Source organism: Anabrus simplex, chromosome 1, assembly GCF_040414725.1.
Source record: "Anabrus simplex isolate iqAnaSimp1 chromosome 1, ASM4041472v1, whole genome shotgun sequence".
Classification (NCBI taxonomy): Eukaryota; Metazoa; Arthropoda; class Insecta; order Orthoptera; family Tettigoniidae; genus Anabrus; species Anabrus simplex.
The window spans coordinates 155,466,207-155,480,061 of NC_090265.1; the positions used below are offsets into that span (position 1 = coordinate 155,466,207).

General features: G+C 47.0%; 7 non-coding genes across 7 annotated transcripts; all 7 read right to left on the reverse strand.

Moving 5' to 3' along the window:
- Positions 1–795: 795 nt before the first annotated feature.
- On the reverse strand, positions 796–915 carry TRNAL-CAA (transfer RNA leucine (anticodon CAA)). The gene is made up of 2 exons: positions 878–915; positions 796–840 (listed from the first exon to the last, which is right to left on the reverse strand). It is a non-coding gene; the product is annotated as a tRNA-Leu (tRNA).
- A 1,754-nt stretch (positions 916–2,669) lies between these two features.
- Positions 2,670–2,741, reverse strand: TRNAW-CCA (transfer RNA tryptophan (anticodon CCA)). Its single transcript has one exon. It is a non-coding gene; the product is annotated as a tRNA-Trp (tRNA).
- Positions 2,742–4,871: 2,130 nt separating this feature from the next.
- On the reverse strand, positions 4,872–4,991 carry TRNAL-CAA (transfer RNA leucine (anticodon CAA)). The gene is made up of 2 exons: positions 4,954–4,991; positions 4,872–4,908 (listed from the first exon to the last, which is right to left on the reverse strand). It is a non-coding gene; the product is annotated as a tRNA-Leu (tRNA).
- A 5,559-nt stretch (positions 4,992–10,550) lies between these two features.
- Positions 10,551–10,670, reverse strand: TRNAL-CAA (transfer RNA leucine (anticodon CAA)). The gene is made up of 2 exons: positions 10,633–10,670; positions 10,551–10,595 (listed from the first exon to the last, which is right to left on the reverse strand). It is a non-coding gene; the product is annotated as a tRNA-Leu (tRNA).
- Positions 10,671–11,982: 1,312 nt separating this feature from the next.
- TRNAW-CCA (transfer RNA tryptophan (anticodon CCA)) lies at positions 11,983–12,054 on the reverse strand. The gene has a single exon. It is a non-coding gene; the product is annotated as a tRNA-Trp (tRNA).
- Positions 12,055–12,684: 630 nt separating this feature from the next.
- On the reverse strand, positions 12,685–12,804 carry TRNAL-CAA (transfer RNA valine (anticodon CAC)). The gene is made up of 2 exons: positions 12,767–12,804; positions 12,685–12,729 (listed from the first exon to the last, which is right to left on the reverse strand). It is a non-coding gene; the product is annotated as a tRNA-Leu (tRNA).
- Positions 12,805–13,748: 944 nt separating this feature from the next.
- TRNAW-CCA (transfer RNA tryptophan (anticodon CCA)) lies at positions 13,749–13,820 on the reverse strand. Its single transcript has one exon. It is a non-coding gene; the product is annotated as a tRNA-Trp (tRNA).
- Positions 13,821–13,855: the final 35 nt, after the last annotated feature.

Sequence of the window (13,855 nt, forward strand, 5' to 3'; positions counted from 1 at the left end):
TCTCAAGAGAATTCTAGGCATTGGGAAGTCAGCCCCTTCAAGGTTAACATATGTTCTAACCAAAGAGGACTACTTCATTGACGATATCAAAACACAGTTTTGTCTACCAAACACCAAGCCCTACGAGAATGCACGCCAAACTATAAACGAGAAACGAAATGTTATTTGGTCCGACATCTATTCCACGGACGCCATATTGGCGGAAGAGTGGAAGCAAGCAAATTACGAGCTACGGCACGTAATTACACGTTACGCCACTCATGGATTTCACCACAGATTCTGCAAAACCAAAAACTTCCACCAGCCGAATGAAGACTGTATATGTAACCTGTGCAACGATCGTTGTGAAAGAGTCCTTGCACAAAACTGCAAAATGAGGACAACCTCAATAATAAGAATGGCATTAGCATAGTTGACCATCTGTACAAAAACTGTTTTTGTACATTGTGCGCTTTTCATTTAATAATAATAATAATAACACAATTACATTTCTTGTGTGTTTTTCAAATGAACGTATAAACTTATGCCAGAACGATGTCGGGACCCGCAACAACATAGCTGACTACATCAACTCCTGCACCGATATCGATAGCTGCAGTCGCTTAAGTACGGCCAGAATTAGGGAGATAGTGTGTTCGAACCACACTCTCGATAGCTCCGAAGATGTTTTTACGTGGTTTGCCACGGCCGCTTCCTTCCCAGTCCCATCGTCGCCATAAGATCTATCTGTGTCGGTGCGACGTAAAGCCAATAGCAAATAAATCAACACCTTCAGAAAATAACGGGCTAAAACGCTGTCAGGAGTGGGATTCGAACCCACGCCCTCATAGAGGACCAGAACTACTCGGACCTAAGTGATTCAGGCAAGGGAAATTACCTTGAGTCTGGCGCCTTAGACCGCTCGGCCATCCTGACATTACAAGCAGCTATGCACCAAGATAAGATGAGAGTGACTTGCTATTGATGAAACAATTCAATGCTGCGGAGATTTTACGCACAATTTAGAGCGAGTAATTCGTAGTCGTCGCCTCTGTGGTGTAGTGGTTAGCGTGATTAGCTGCCACCCCCGGAGGCCCGGGTTCAATTCCCGGCTCTGCCACGAAATTTGAACAGTGGTACGAGGGCTGGAACGGGGTCCACTCAGCCTCGGGAGGTCAACTGAGTAGAGGTGGGTTCGATTCCCACCTCAGCCATCCTGGAAGTGGTTTTCCGTGGTTTCCCACTTCTCCTCCAGGCGAATGCCGGGATGGTACCTAACTTAAGGCCACGGCCGCTTCCTTCCCTCTTCCTTGCCTATCCCTTCCAATCTTCCCATCCCTCCACAAGGCCCCTGTTCAGCATAGCAGGTGAGGCCGCCTGGGCGAGGTACTGGTCATACTCCCCAGTTGTATCCCCTGACCAAGAGTCTGAAGCTCCAGTACACTGCCCTTGAGGCGGTAGAGGTGGGATCCCTCTCTAAGTCCGAGGGAAAAACCGAACCTGGAGGGTAAACAGATGATGATGATGATGATGAATTCGTAGTCAAGATTTGAAAAAAGTATAAATTAGCCTTTATACAGAACGTTAAATTAAATAATTAATTCATTCGCCCCTATGCTCAACGATCATAGTTACTACCGCCTATTATACATGGTGTGTTGAAGACAATGTGAAAAGCGTTACATGATCTTATTCTTTATCGGCTTGACCTCCAGGGTCGGTTTTTCCCACGGCCTCATTGCAGAGCCCTGTTCAGCATAGCAGGTGAGGCCGCCTGGGCGAGGTACTGGTCAAAAGTCTGAAGAGCCAAGAGTCTGAAGCTCCAGTTCGAGGGAACTCTCAGGCAGTAATTTAGTCGTTAGGAAGTGTAGTTGTCCGCCTCAGTGGTGTAATGGTTAGCGTGATTAGGTGCCAAGCCCAGAGGCGGAGTATGACCAGTGCCTCACCCAGGCGGCCTCACCTGCTATGCTGAATAGGGTCCTTGCGTGTGGATGAGAAGATTGGAAGGGATAGAGAAAGAAAAGAGAAGGAAGCGGCCGTGGCCTTAAGTTAGGTACCATCTCGGAATTTGCCTGGAAGAGAAGTGGGAACCACAGAAATACACTCCGAGGATGGCTAAGGTGGGAATCGAACCTACGTCTACTCGCTTGACTTCCCGGGGCTTAGTGGACCCAGTTGCATCCCTCGTACCACATTTCAAATTTCATTGCAGAGCCGGGAATCGAACCCGTGCTTTCGGGGGTGGCAGCTAATCACGCTAACATTACACCACAGAGGCGGAACAAAAAAATAATACAAAATAAAAAAGTAATCCTACACAGGTTCCCAAATCACTTTTGTGATGAAGACCCACATTTGCTACACCTCACATTTAACGCAAGGCCCCTGTTCAACATAGGAGGTGAGGCCGCCTGGGTGAGGTACTGATCATCCAGGATACCTGGACCGTGAGTCATTGGTTCGGGGATACAAATGTGGAGGATGACCAGTACCTCACCCAGGCGGCCTCATCTGCTATGTTATGCTGAACGCTTGACATCTACTTCTCAACATCATATGATCGGAAGAACAGGATTTTAGGACAGGACTGTAGTGATATCGTGTGATTCTCTTCCCTCCCTTAGGTCCTACATGCTAGCTGAGCTCTAGGCCTATGTACAATGAACTAATGAACGCACATTAAGACCGTTTGACCCCGACGTGATTTGAACACGCAAACTTCTGATCTGGAGTTAGACGCGCTACCGTTGCGCCACGGAGTCGCTGATATGCCTCGGTTTTTTACAGGTGCTTGGAGCTAGGACAGATACAACCCAAGCATTTTATCATAACCGGTTCGGGGACACAACCGTTGTTGGTTGAAACTGTACCGGGCGGTTCACGTCTACGACGCAAGTTTAAATCTTGCGCCAATTGAAACTCCTCTACAGGAGAAACTCTGAACTTTAAAAACGGAATCAACTCAACTGTTTATCAGAAGATGTCACTGGTTGTTTTTGTTTTGCTTTTGTTGATCAAGAAGTGTGGACATTCTCTAATAGATGTCTCTACTAAAAAACTATGATAATGCACTCTGGTGCGAAGGAATGAACTTTCTTGGAGAAATTTTGTATTCATAAGTTTTGTCTTTACTAAATTTTGTTCTTTAATTTGAGGGTTGGCAATATTAAGCTTTCTTTCCGCCTGTTTTGAATTTAACCAATCCTAAATTGCTGTAATTAATTTCCCACCAATAAGGTGTTTCTTCATCGATTTGTGTGTAACTTTTTCTGTCGGGCAATAAACTTTTGTGGGCGGGTCTTAATCATTCATGAAAGGTCTCGAAATTTTCGCGAGGGTATAAAAACTGCTGATTTTCTTGTATCCGGGCCACTTCAATAACATCTAGCTTCGCGTGTGGATATGTAGCAGGGGGCGGGAAGCGCCTCTTTCTTCGAGCAACAGATCTTCAGCAAGGTAATGACCATTTAACATCTTTTCCTGCTGGCTCAGCAGTTTAACTCGCGGGGAAGGTTCGAAACTTTTAATATGTAACCAATCTCTTTAAAATGTAAATCCCTTTTCAGTCTATGTAAAAACTACAAATTTCTTCAACTATAGATCGGGAATAGAGAGTGCTTTACCCTCTCAAGCTCCCCTTCATTTTGAATTTGAGGTGACTATGTTCTCGTAACCGTTTTTCCTCTTCCTTCTTAAAGTGTTAAATTTATTTCGTATACTAGTTACCTCCATAGATTGGGATTAGCCCCTGTGTAATCGGCCTAGTGCCTCTTAGGTTTTAAAATGTGTATTTCGGACTGCTAATTCACGCCTCCATTCCTTTTGCGTTTTGGGCCATTTAAATTAACCTTGTATTTGTCCACTAAGGCCCAGTAGATTCTTTATAAGTTGTGCCTTGTTGGCAGTTTAGTGTAATAGTCTGTTATTGTCTTTAATAAGCTTGAAAGATTGAGAGCGGCTCAGCTCTTTATGGTGTTGTGGTAAAAGTGCCCTAGAGAGAATTGAGATGTGAAGTTGGGAGCAAGTGCTCCATGTAATGAGGGGTCTTCTGCCCCTTGGTAATTTGTGGTTGTGAGCTGAGAGCTCAGAAATTGTTAAGACTTTGGGGCTCGTTGCCCTGAATTTGTAAAATCCACTTAACTTGTGCTCTCGTTTGTAAAGTTGCATTGTACCTGATTTTTCTTTGTTATTTCACCTAGTGAAAATTGTTAAATCTTGTTATCAGTTGAAAATATAACCTTTATTTAAATTTTAAAATTCATCTTTCGGACTTGTAGTTAGACCAATTCCAGCCCGCACCTTCTTTCACATCTGCTGATCCACCAAAACCTCGGAACAGAAACAGTTGCAAGAACACAACGGTTGCAGTTACAGTGCCGCCCAACAACCGATCAAGTAACGTTTCACAATAATTAGACCCCGAACTTTCAGGCAGTAATTTAGTCATTAGGCAATGTAGTTATCCGGACCCTGGGCTGAATCCCTCGCTGAGTCCGAGGGAAAAAAGTCACCGTGGAGGGTAAAGCGATTAAATAAACCATAATAGACTGTAGTTCAACACAATTACATTTCTTGTGTGTTTTTCAAATGAACGTATGAACTTATGCTCAGAACGATGTCGTGAACCTCGACAACATAGCTGACTACATCAACTCCTTCACCGATATCGATTGCTGCAGTCGCTTAAATACGGCCAGAATTCGGCAGATGGTGTGTTTGAGCCACACTCTCGATAGCCCTGAAGATGGATTTCCGTGGTTTGGTACGGCCGCTTCCTTCACAGTCCTAGCCTTTTCCTGTCCCATCGTCGCCATAAGACCTATCTGTGTCGGTGCGACGTAAAGCCAATAGCAAATACGATAACTCTTTCAGGAAATAAACGGCAAAAATTCTGTCAGGAGTAGGATTCGAACCCACGCTCTCCGAGAGGACGAGGATTCTTCGGACCTGTGTGATTCAAGCAAGTGAAATTACCTTGAGTCTAGCGCCTTAGACCGCTCGGCCATCCTGACATACAAACAGCCATGCACCAAGATAGTGACTTGCTATTGATGAAACAATTCAATGCTGCGGAGATTTTACGCACAATTTAGCGCGAGTAATTCGTAGTCAAGATTTGGAAAAGAATAAATTGGCCTGTATACAGAACGTTACATTAAATAATTCATTCATTCGCCCCTATGCTAAACGATCATAGTTACTAACGCTTATTATACAATGTGCGTTGAAGACAATGTGAAAAGCGATCATCATCATCATCATCATCTGTTTACCCTCCACGTTCGGTTTCCCCTCGGACAGAGCGAGGGAGCCCACCTCTACCGCCTCAAGTGCAGTGTCCTGGAGCTTTAGACTCTTGGCCGGGGGATACAACTGGGGAGTATGACCAGTACCTCGCCCAGGCGGCCTCACCAGCTATGCTGAATAGGGTCCAGTCGTGGGGATGGGAAGCTTGGAAGGGATAGAGAAGGAAGAGAGAAGGAAGCGGCCGTGGCCTTAAGTTAGGTACCATCTCGGAATTTGCCTGGAAGAGAAGTGGGAACCACGGAAAACGACTCCGAGGATGGCTAAGGTGGGAATCGAAACTACGTCTACTCGCTTGACTTCCCGAGGCTTAGTTGACCCCGTTCCAGCCTCGTACCACATTTCAAATTTCATTGCAGCGCCGGGAATCGAACCCGTGCTTCCGGGGTTTGGCAGCTAATCACGCTAACCATAACACCACAGACGCGGACCAAAAAATAATACAAATTAAAAAAGCAATCCTTCACAGGTTCCCAAATCACTTTTCTGATGACGACCCACATTTGCTACACCTCGCATTTAACGGTTGACTTCTACATCTCAACATCATATGTTCGGAAGAACAGGATTTTAGGACAGGACTACAGTGATACCGTGTGATTCTCTTCCCTCCCTTAGGTCCTACCTGCTAGCTGAGCTCTAGGCCAAAGCACAATGAACTAATGAACGCCCAATAAAACCGTTTGACCCCGACGTGATTTGAACACGCAACTTTCTGATCTAGAGTCAGACGCGCTACCGTTGTGCCACGGAGTCGCAGAGACTCCTCGGTTTTCTACAGGTCCTTAGAGCTAGGACAGATACAACCCAAGCATTTTATCATAACCGGTTCGGGGACAAAACCGTTGTAGGTTGAAACAGTTGCAAGAATACAACGGTCGCAGTTACAGTGCCGCCCAAGAACCGATCAAGTAACGTTTCACAATAATTAGACCCGGAACTCTCAGGCAGTAATTTAGTCGTTAGGAAGTGTAGTTGTCCGCCTCAGTGGTGTAATGTTTAGAGTGAATAACTGCTAAGCCCAGAGGCCCGGGTTCGATTCCCGTCTTTGTCACGAAATTTGAAAAGTAGTACGAGGGCTGAAACGGGTACCACTCAGTCTCGGTCGGTCAACTATGTAGAGGTGGGTTCGATTCCCACTTCAGCCATCCCTGAAGTGGAATTCTGTGGATTCCCACTTCTACTCCAGGCGAATTCCGGCATGTACCGTACATAAGGCCACGGCCGCTTCCTATACTCTTCCTTGTCTATCAACTCCTTGTCTATCCCTTCCAAGTTTCCCATATCCATCAATGCCCATGCTCAGCATATCAGACGAGGCCGCCTGGGCGAGGTACTAATCATCCTCCCCAGTTATATCCCGAACCACACTCACACATTCCACGACACTGCCCTTGCGGGAGTAGGGGCTGGATCCCTCGATGAATCCGATTGAAAAAAATCACCGTGGAGGGTAAAGCGATTAAATTAATCATAATAAACTGTAATTCAACACAATTGCCTCTGTGGTGTAGTGGTTTGCCTGATTAGCTGCCAACCCCGGAGGTCCGGGTCCGATTCCCGGCTCTGCCACGAAATTTGAAAAGTGTTACGAGGGCTGGAACGGGGTCCACTCAGCCTCAGGAGGTCAACTGAGTAGAGGTGGGTTCGATTCCCACCTCAGCCATCCCTGAAGTGGTATTCCGTGGATTCCCACTTCTCCCCAGGCAAATTCCGGGATATACCTTACATAAGGCCACGACCGCTTCCTTCCCTCTTTCTTGTCTATCCCTTGTAATCTTCCCCATCCCCCGCAAGGCCCCTGTTCAGCATAGCAGGTGAGGCCGTCTGGGCGAGATAGTGGTCATTCTCCCCAGTTGTATCCCCCGACCAAGAGTCTGAAGCTCCAGGACACTGCCCTTGAGGCGGTAGAGGTGGGAACCCTCGCTGAGTCTGAGGGAAAAACCGAACCTGGAGGGTAACGAGATGATGATGATGATATTGAATTCAACACAATCACATTCCTTGTGTTTTTCAAATGAACGATTGTGGGACCCTCAAAAACATAGATGACTACGTCAACTCCTTTACCAGTATTCGGGACATAGTGTGTTTTTTGTTCGTTTTTTTGCCAGGGGCTTTACGTCGCACCGACACAGATACTTCTTATGGCGACGATGGGATAGGAAAGGCCTAGGAGTTGGAAGGAAGTGGCCGTGGCCTTAATTAAGGTACAGCCCGAGTATTTGCCTGGTGTGAAAATGGGAAACCACGGAAAACCATCTTCAGGGCTGCCGATAGTGGGATTCGAACCTACTATCTCCCGGATGCAAGCTCACAGCCGCGCGCCTCTACGCGCACGGCCAACTCGCCCGGTAGATAGTGTAATCGAACCACACTCTCGATAGCCCTGAAGATGTTTTTCCGTGGTTTGCCACGGCCGTTTCCTTCTAAGTCCTAGCCGTTTTCCGAGGATGCCTAAGGTGAGAATCGAAACTACGTCTACTCGCTTGACTACCAGAGGCTTAGTGGACCCCGCTCCAGCCTTCGTAACATATTTCAAATTTCATTGCAGCGCCGGGAATCGTACCCGTGCTTCCGGGGGTGGCAGCTAATCACGCTATCCGTAACACCACAGTGGCGGACCAAAAAATAATACAAAATAAAAAAGTCTTCCTTTTCTGATGACGACCCACATTTGCTACACCTCGCGTTTAACGGTTGACATCTACATCTCAACATCATATGTTCGGAAGAACAAGATTTTAGAACAGGACCACAGTGATATCGTGTGATTCTCTTCCCTCCCTTAGGTCCTACGTGCTAGCTGAGCTCTTCATCGATGTACAATGAACTGATGAACGCACATTTAAAACGCTTGAACCCAACGTGATTTGAACACGCAAACTTCGTATCTGGAGTCAGACGCGCTACCGTACCGCCACGGAGTCGCCGATATGCCCCGGTATTCTACAGGTCTTTAGAGCTAGGACGAAAACAACCCAAGCATTTTATCATAACTGATTCGGGGACACATCCGTTGTAGGTTGAAACAGTTGCAAGAACACAACGGTTGCAGTTACAGTGCCGCCCAACAACCGATCAAGAAACGTTTCACAATATTTAGACCCCGAACTTTCAGGCAGTAATTTAGTCATTAGGAAATGTAGTTGTCCGGATCCCCGGGCTGGATCTCTCGCTGAGTCCGAGGGAAGAAAATCACCGTGGAGAGTAAAGCGATTAATTAAATCATAATAGACTGTAGTTCAACACAATTACATTTCTTGTGTATTTTTCAAATGAACGTATGAACATATGCTCAGAACGATGTCGTGAACCTCAACAACATAGCTGACTACATCAACTCCTTCACCGATATCTGCAGTCGCTTACGTACGGCCTGAATTCGGGAGATAGTGTGTTCGAACCACACTGCCGATAGCCTTGAAGATGGTTTTCCGTGGTTTGCTACGGCCGCTTCCTTCACAGTCCTAGCCCTTTCATGTCCCATCGTCGCCATAAGACCTATCTGTGTCGGTGCTACGTAAAGCCAATAGCAAATACGATAACTCTTTCAGGAAATAAACGGGAAAAGTTTTGTTAGGAATGGGATTCGAAACCACGCCTTCAGAGAGGAGCAGAAATCTTCGGACCTGAGTGATTCAGGCAAGGAAAACTACCTAGAGTCTTGCTCCTTAGACCGCTCGGCCAATCTGATATACCAACAGATATGCAAAAAGATAGAAAGAGAGTGACTTGCTATTGATGAAACAATTCATGCCGCAGAGATTTTACGCACAATTTAGCGCGAGTAATTCGTAGTCAAGTTTTGAATAAGGATAAATTGGCCTGTATACAGAACGTTACATTAAATAATTAATTAATTCGCCCCTATGCTAAACGACCATAGTTACTACGGCCTAATATACAATGTGTGTTGAAGACAATGTGAAAAGCGATACGTGATCGTATTCTTTATCTGCTTATCCCCCAGGGTCGGATTTTCCCACGGCCTCAGCCAGGTATACACCTGTACCGTCTCAACGGCAGTGTCCTGGGCCGTGAGTCATTGGTTAGGGGATACAACTGTAAAGGATTACCAATACCTCACCCAGGCGGCCTCACCCGCTATGCTGAACAGGTTCCTGTCGTGGGAATGGGACGATTAGAAGGGATAGAGAAGGAAGCGGCCGTGTCCTTAAGTTAGGTACCAACTCGGAATTTGCCTGGAAGAGAAGTGGGAACCACAAAAAACCACTCCGAGTATGTCTAAGGTGGGAAACGAACCTACGTCTACTCGCTTGACTTCCCGAGGCTTAGTGGACTCCGTTCCAGTCTTCGTACCACATTTCACATTTCATTGCAGCGCCGGGAATCGAACCCGTGCTTCCGGGGGTGGCAGCTAATCACGCTAACCATAACACCACAGTGGCAGAGCAAAAAATAATAAAAAATAAAAAGGTAATCCATTTCTGATGACGACCCACATTTCCTACACCTCGCATTTAACGGTTGACATCTACATCTCAAAATCATATGTTCGGAAAACAGGACTTTAGGACAGGACTACAGTGATATCGTGTGATTCTCTTCCCTCCCTTAGGTCCTACGTGCTAGCTGAGCTCTTCGCCGATGTACGGTGAACTAATGAACGCACATTAAAAACACTTGACCCCGCCGTGAGTCATTGGTTAGGGGATACAACTGTAAAGCATTACCAATACCTCACCCAGGCGACCTCACCCGCTATGCTGAACAGGTTCCTGTCGTGGGAATGGGACGATTGGAAGGGATAGAGAAGGAAGCGGCCGTGGCCTTAAGTTAGGTACCAACTCGGAATTTGCCTGGAAGAGAAGTGGGAACCACAAAAAACCACTCCGAGTATGTCTAAGGTGGGAAACGAACCTACGTCTACTCGCTTGACTTCCCGAGGCTTAGTAGACCCCTTTCCAGCCTTCGTACCACATTTCACATGTCATTGCACATTTCTTGTGTGTTTCTCAAATGAACGATGTCGTGAACCTCAACAACATAGCTGACTACATCAACTCCTTCACCGATATCGATTGCTCCAGTCGCTTAAGTACGGCCAGAATTCGGGAGATAGTGTGTTCGAACCACACTGTCGATAGGCCTGAAGATGTTTTTTTGTGGTTTGCTACGACCGCTTCCTTCAAAGTCCTAGCCCTTTCCTGACCCATCGTCGCCATAACACCTATCTGTGTCGGTGCGACGTAAAGCCAATAGCAAATAAGATAACTCTTTCAGGGAATAAACGGCAAAAATGTTGTCAGGAGTGGGATTCGAACCCACGCCCTCAGAGAGGACCAGAATTCTTCGTACCTGAGTGATTCAGGCAAGGGTAACTGCCTTGAGTGTGGCGCCTTAGACCGCTCGGCCATCCTGATATACAAATAGCTATGCCCCAAGATAGTGACTTGCTATTGATGAAACAATTCATGCTGCGGAGATTTTACGCACAATTTAGCGCGAGTAATTCGTAGTCTTCTTCTTCTTCATCATCTGTTTATCCTCTAGGGTCGGTTTTTCCCTCGGACTAAGCGAGGGATCCCACCTCTACCGCCTCAAGGGCAGTGTCCTAGAGCTTCAGAATTTGGGTCGGGGATACAACTGGGGAGAATGACCAGTACCTCGCCCAGGCGGCCGCACCTGCTATGCTGAACAGGGGCCTTGTGGAAGGATGGGACGATTGGATGGGACAGGCAAGGAAGCGGGAAGGAAGCGGCCGTGGCCTTAAGTTATGTACCAACTCGGAATTTGCCTGGAAGAGAAGTGGGAAGCACAAAAAACCACTCCGAATATGTCTAAGGTGGGAAACGAACCTACGTCTACTCGCTTGACTTCCCGAGGCTTAGTGGACTCCGTTCCAGTCTTCGTACCACATTTCACATTTCATTGCAGCGCCGGGAATCGAACCCGTGCTTCCGGGGGTGGCAGCTAATCACGCTAACCATAACAACACAGTGGCGGAGCAAAAAATAATAAAAAATAAAAAGGTAATCGTCCGCCTCTGTGGTGTAGTGGTCAGCGTGATTAGCTGCCACACCCGGAGGCCCGGGTTCTATTCCCGGCTCTGCCACGAAATTTGAAAAGTGGTACGAGGGCTGGAACGGGGTCCACTCAGCCTCGGGAGGTCAACTGAGTAGAGGTGGGTTCGATTCCCACCTCAGCCATCCTGGAAGCGGTTTTCCGTGGTTTCCCACTTCTCCTCCAGGCGAATGCCGTGATGGTACCTAACTTAAGGCCACGGCCGCTTCCTTCCCTCTTCCTTGCCTATCCCTTCCAATCTTCCCATCCCTCCACAAGGCCCCTGTTCAGCATAGCAGGTGATGCCGCCTGGGCGAGGTACTGGTCATACTCCCCAGTTGTATCCCCCGACCAAGAGTCTGAAGCTCCAGGACACTGCCCTTGAGGCGGTAGAGGTGGGATCCCTCGCTATGTCCGAGGGAAAAACCGAACCTGGAGGGTAAACAGATGATGATGATGATGATGATGATGAAAAACGTAATCCATTTCTGATGACGACCCACATTTGCTACACCTCGCATTTAACGGTTGACATCTACATCTCAACATCATCTGTTCGGAAAACAGGACTACAGTGATATCGTGTGATTCTCTTCCCTCCCTTAGGTCCTACGTGCTAGCTGAGCTCGTCGCCGGTGTACGGTGAGCTAATGAACGCACATTAAATACACTTGACCCCGACGTGATTTGAACACGCAACCTTCTGATCTGGAGTCAGACGCGCTACCGTTGCGCCACGGAGTCGCCGATACGCCTCGGCTCTCTAAAGGTCTTTAGAGCAAGGACAGATACAACCCAAGCATTTTATCATAACTGGTTCGGGGACACATCCGTTGTAGTTTGAAACAGTTGCAAGAACACAACGGATGCAGTTACTGTGCCGCCCAACAACCGATCAATTAACGTTTCAGAATAATTAGACCCCGAACTTTCAGGCAGTAACTTAGTCATTAGGAAATGTAGTTGTCCGGATCACCGGGCTGGATCCCTCGCTGTGCCGAGGGAAAAAATCACCGTGGAGAGTAAAGCGATTAAATAAATAATAATAGACTGTAGTTCAACACAATTACATTTCTTGTGTGTTTCTCAAATGAACGATGTCGTGAACCTCAACAACATAGCTGACTACATCAACTCCTTCACCGATATCGATTGCTCCAGTCGCTTAAGTACGGCCAGAATTCGGGAGATAGTGTGTTCGAACCACACTGTCGATAGGCCTGAAGATGGTTTTTTGTGGTTTGCTACGACCGCTTCCTTCAAAGTCCTAGCCCTTTCCTGACCCATCGTCGCCATAACACCTATCTGTGTCGGTGCGACGTAAAGCCAATAGCAAATAAGATAACTCTTTCAGGAAATAAACGGCAAAAATTTTGTCAGGAGTGGGATTCGAACCCACGCCCTCAGAGAGGACCAGAATTCTTCGGACCTGAGTGATTCAGGCAAGGGAAACTGCCTTGAGTCCGGCGCCTTAGACCGCTCGGCCATCCTGACATACAAACAGCCATGCACCAAGATAGTGACTTGCTATTGATGAAACATATCATGCTGCAGAGATTTTATGCACAATTTAGCGCGAGTAATTCGTAGTCAAGATTTGAAAAAGGATAAATTGGCCTGTATACAGAACGTTACATTAAATAATTAATTCATTCGCCCCTATGCTAAACGATCATAGTTACTACCGCCTAATATACAATGTGTGTTGAAGACAATGTGAAAATTGATACGTGATCGTATTCTTTATCTGCTTAACCTCCAGGGTCGGATTTTCCCACGGCCTCAGCCAGGTATACACCTGTACCGTCTCAACGGCAGTGTCCTGGGCCGTGAGTCATTGGTTAGGGGATACAACTGTAAAGGATTACCAATACCTCACCCAGGCGGCCTCACCCGCTATGCTGAACAGGTTCCTGTCGTGGGAATGGGACGATTGGAAGGGATAGAGAAGGAAGCGGCCGTGGCCTTAAGTTAGGTACCAACTCGGAATTTGCCTGGAAGAGAAGTGGGAAGCACAAAAAACCACTCCGAGTATGTCTAAGGTGGGAAACGAACCTACGTCTACTCGCTTGACTTCCCGAGGCTTAGTGGACCCCGTTCCAGTCTTCGTACCACATTTCACATTTCATTGCAGCGCCGGGAATCGAACCCGTGCTTCCGGTGGTAGCAGCTAATCACGCTAACCATAACACCACAGTGGCGGAGCAAAAAATAATAAAAAAATAAAAAGGTAATCCATTTCTGATGACGACCCACATTTGCTACACCTCGCATTTAACGTTTGACATCTACATCTCAACATCATCTGTTCGGAAAACAGGACTTTAGGACAGGACTACAGTGATATCGTGTGATTCTCTTCCCTCCCTTAGGTCCTACGTGCTAGCTGAGCTCTTCGCCGATGTACGGTGAGCTAATGAACGCACATTAAAAACACTTGACCCCGACGTGATTTGAACACGCAACCTTCTGATCTGGAGTCAGACGCGCTACCGTTGCGCCACGGAGTCGCCGATACGCCTCGGCTCTCTAAAGGTCTTTAGAG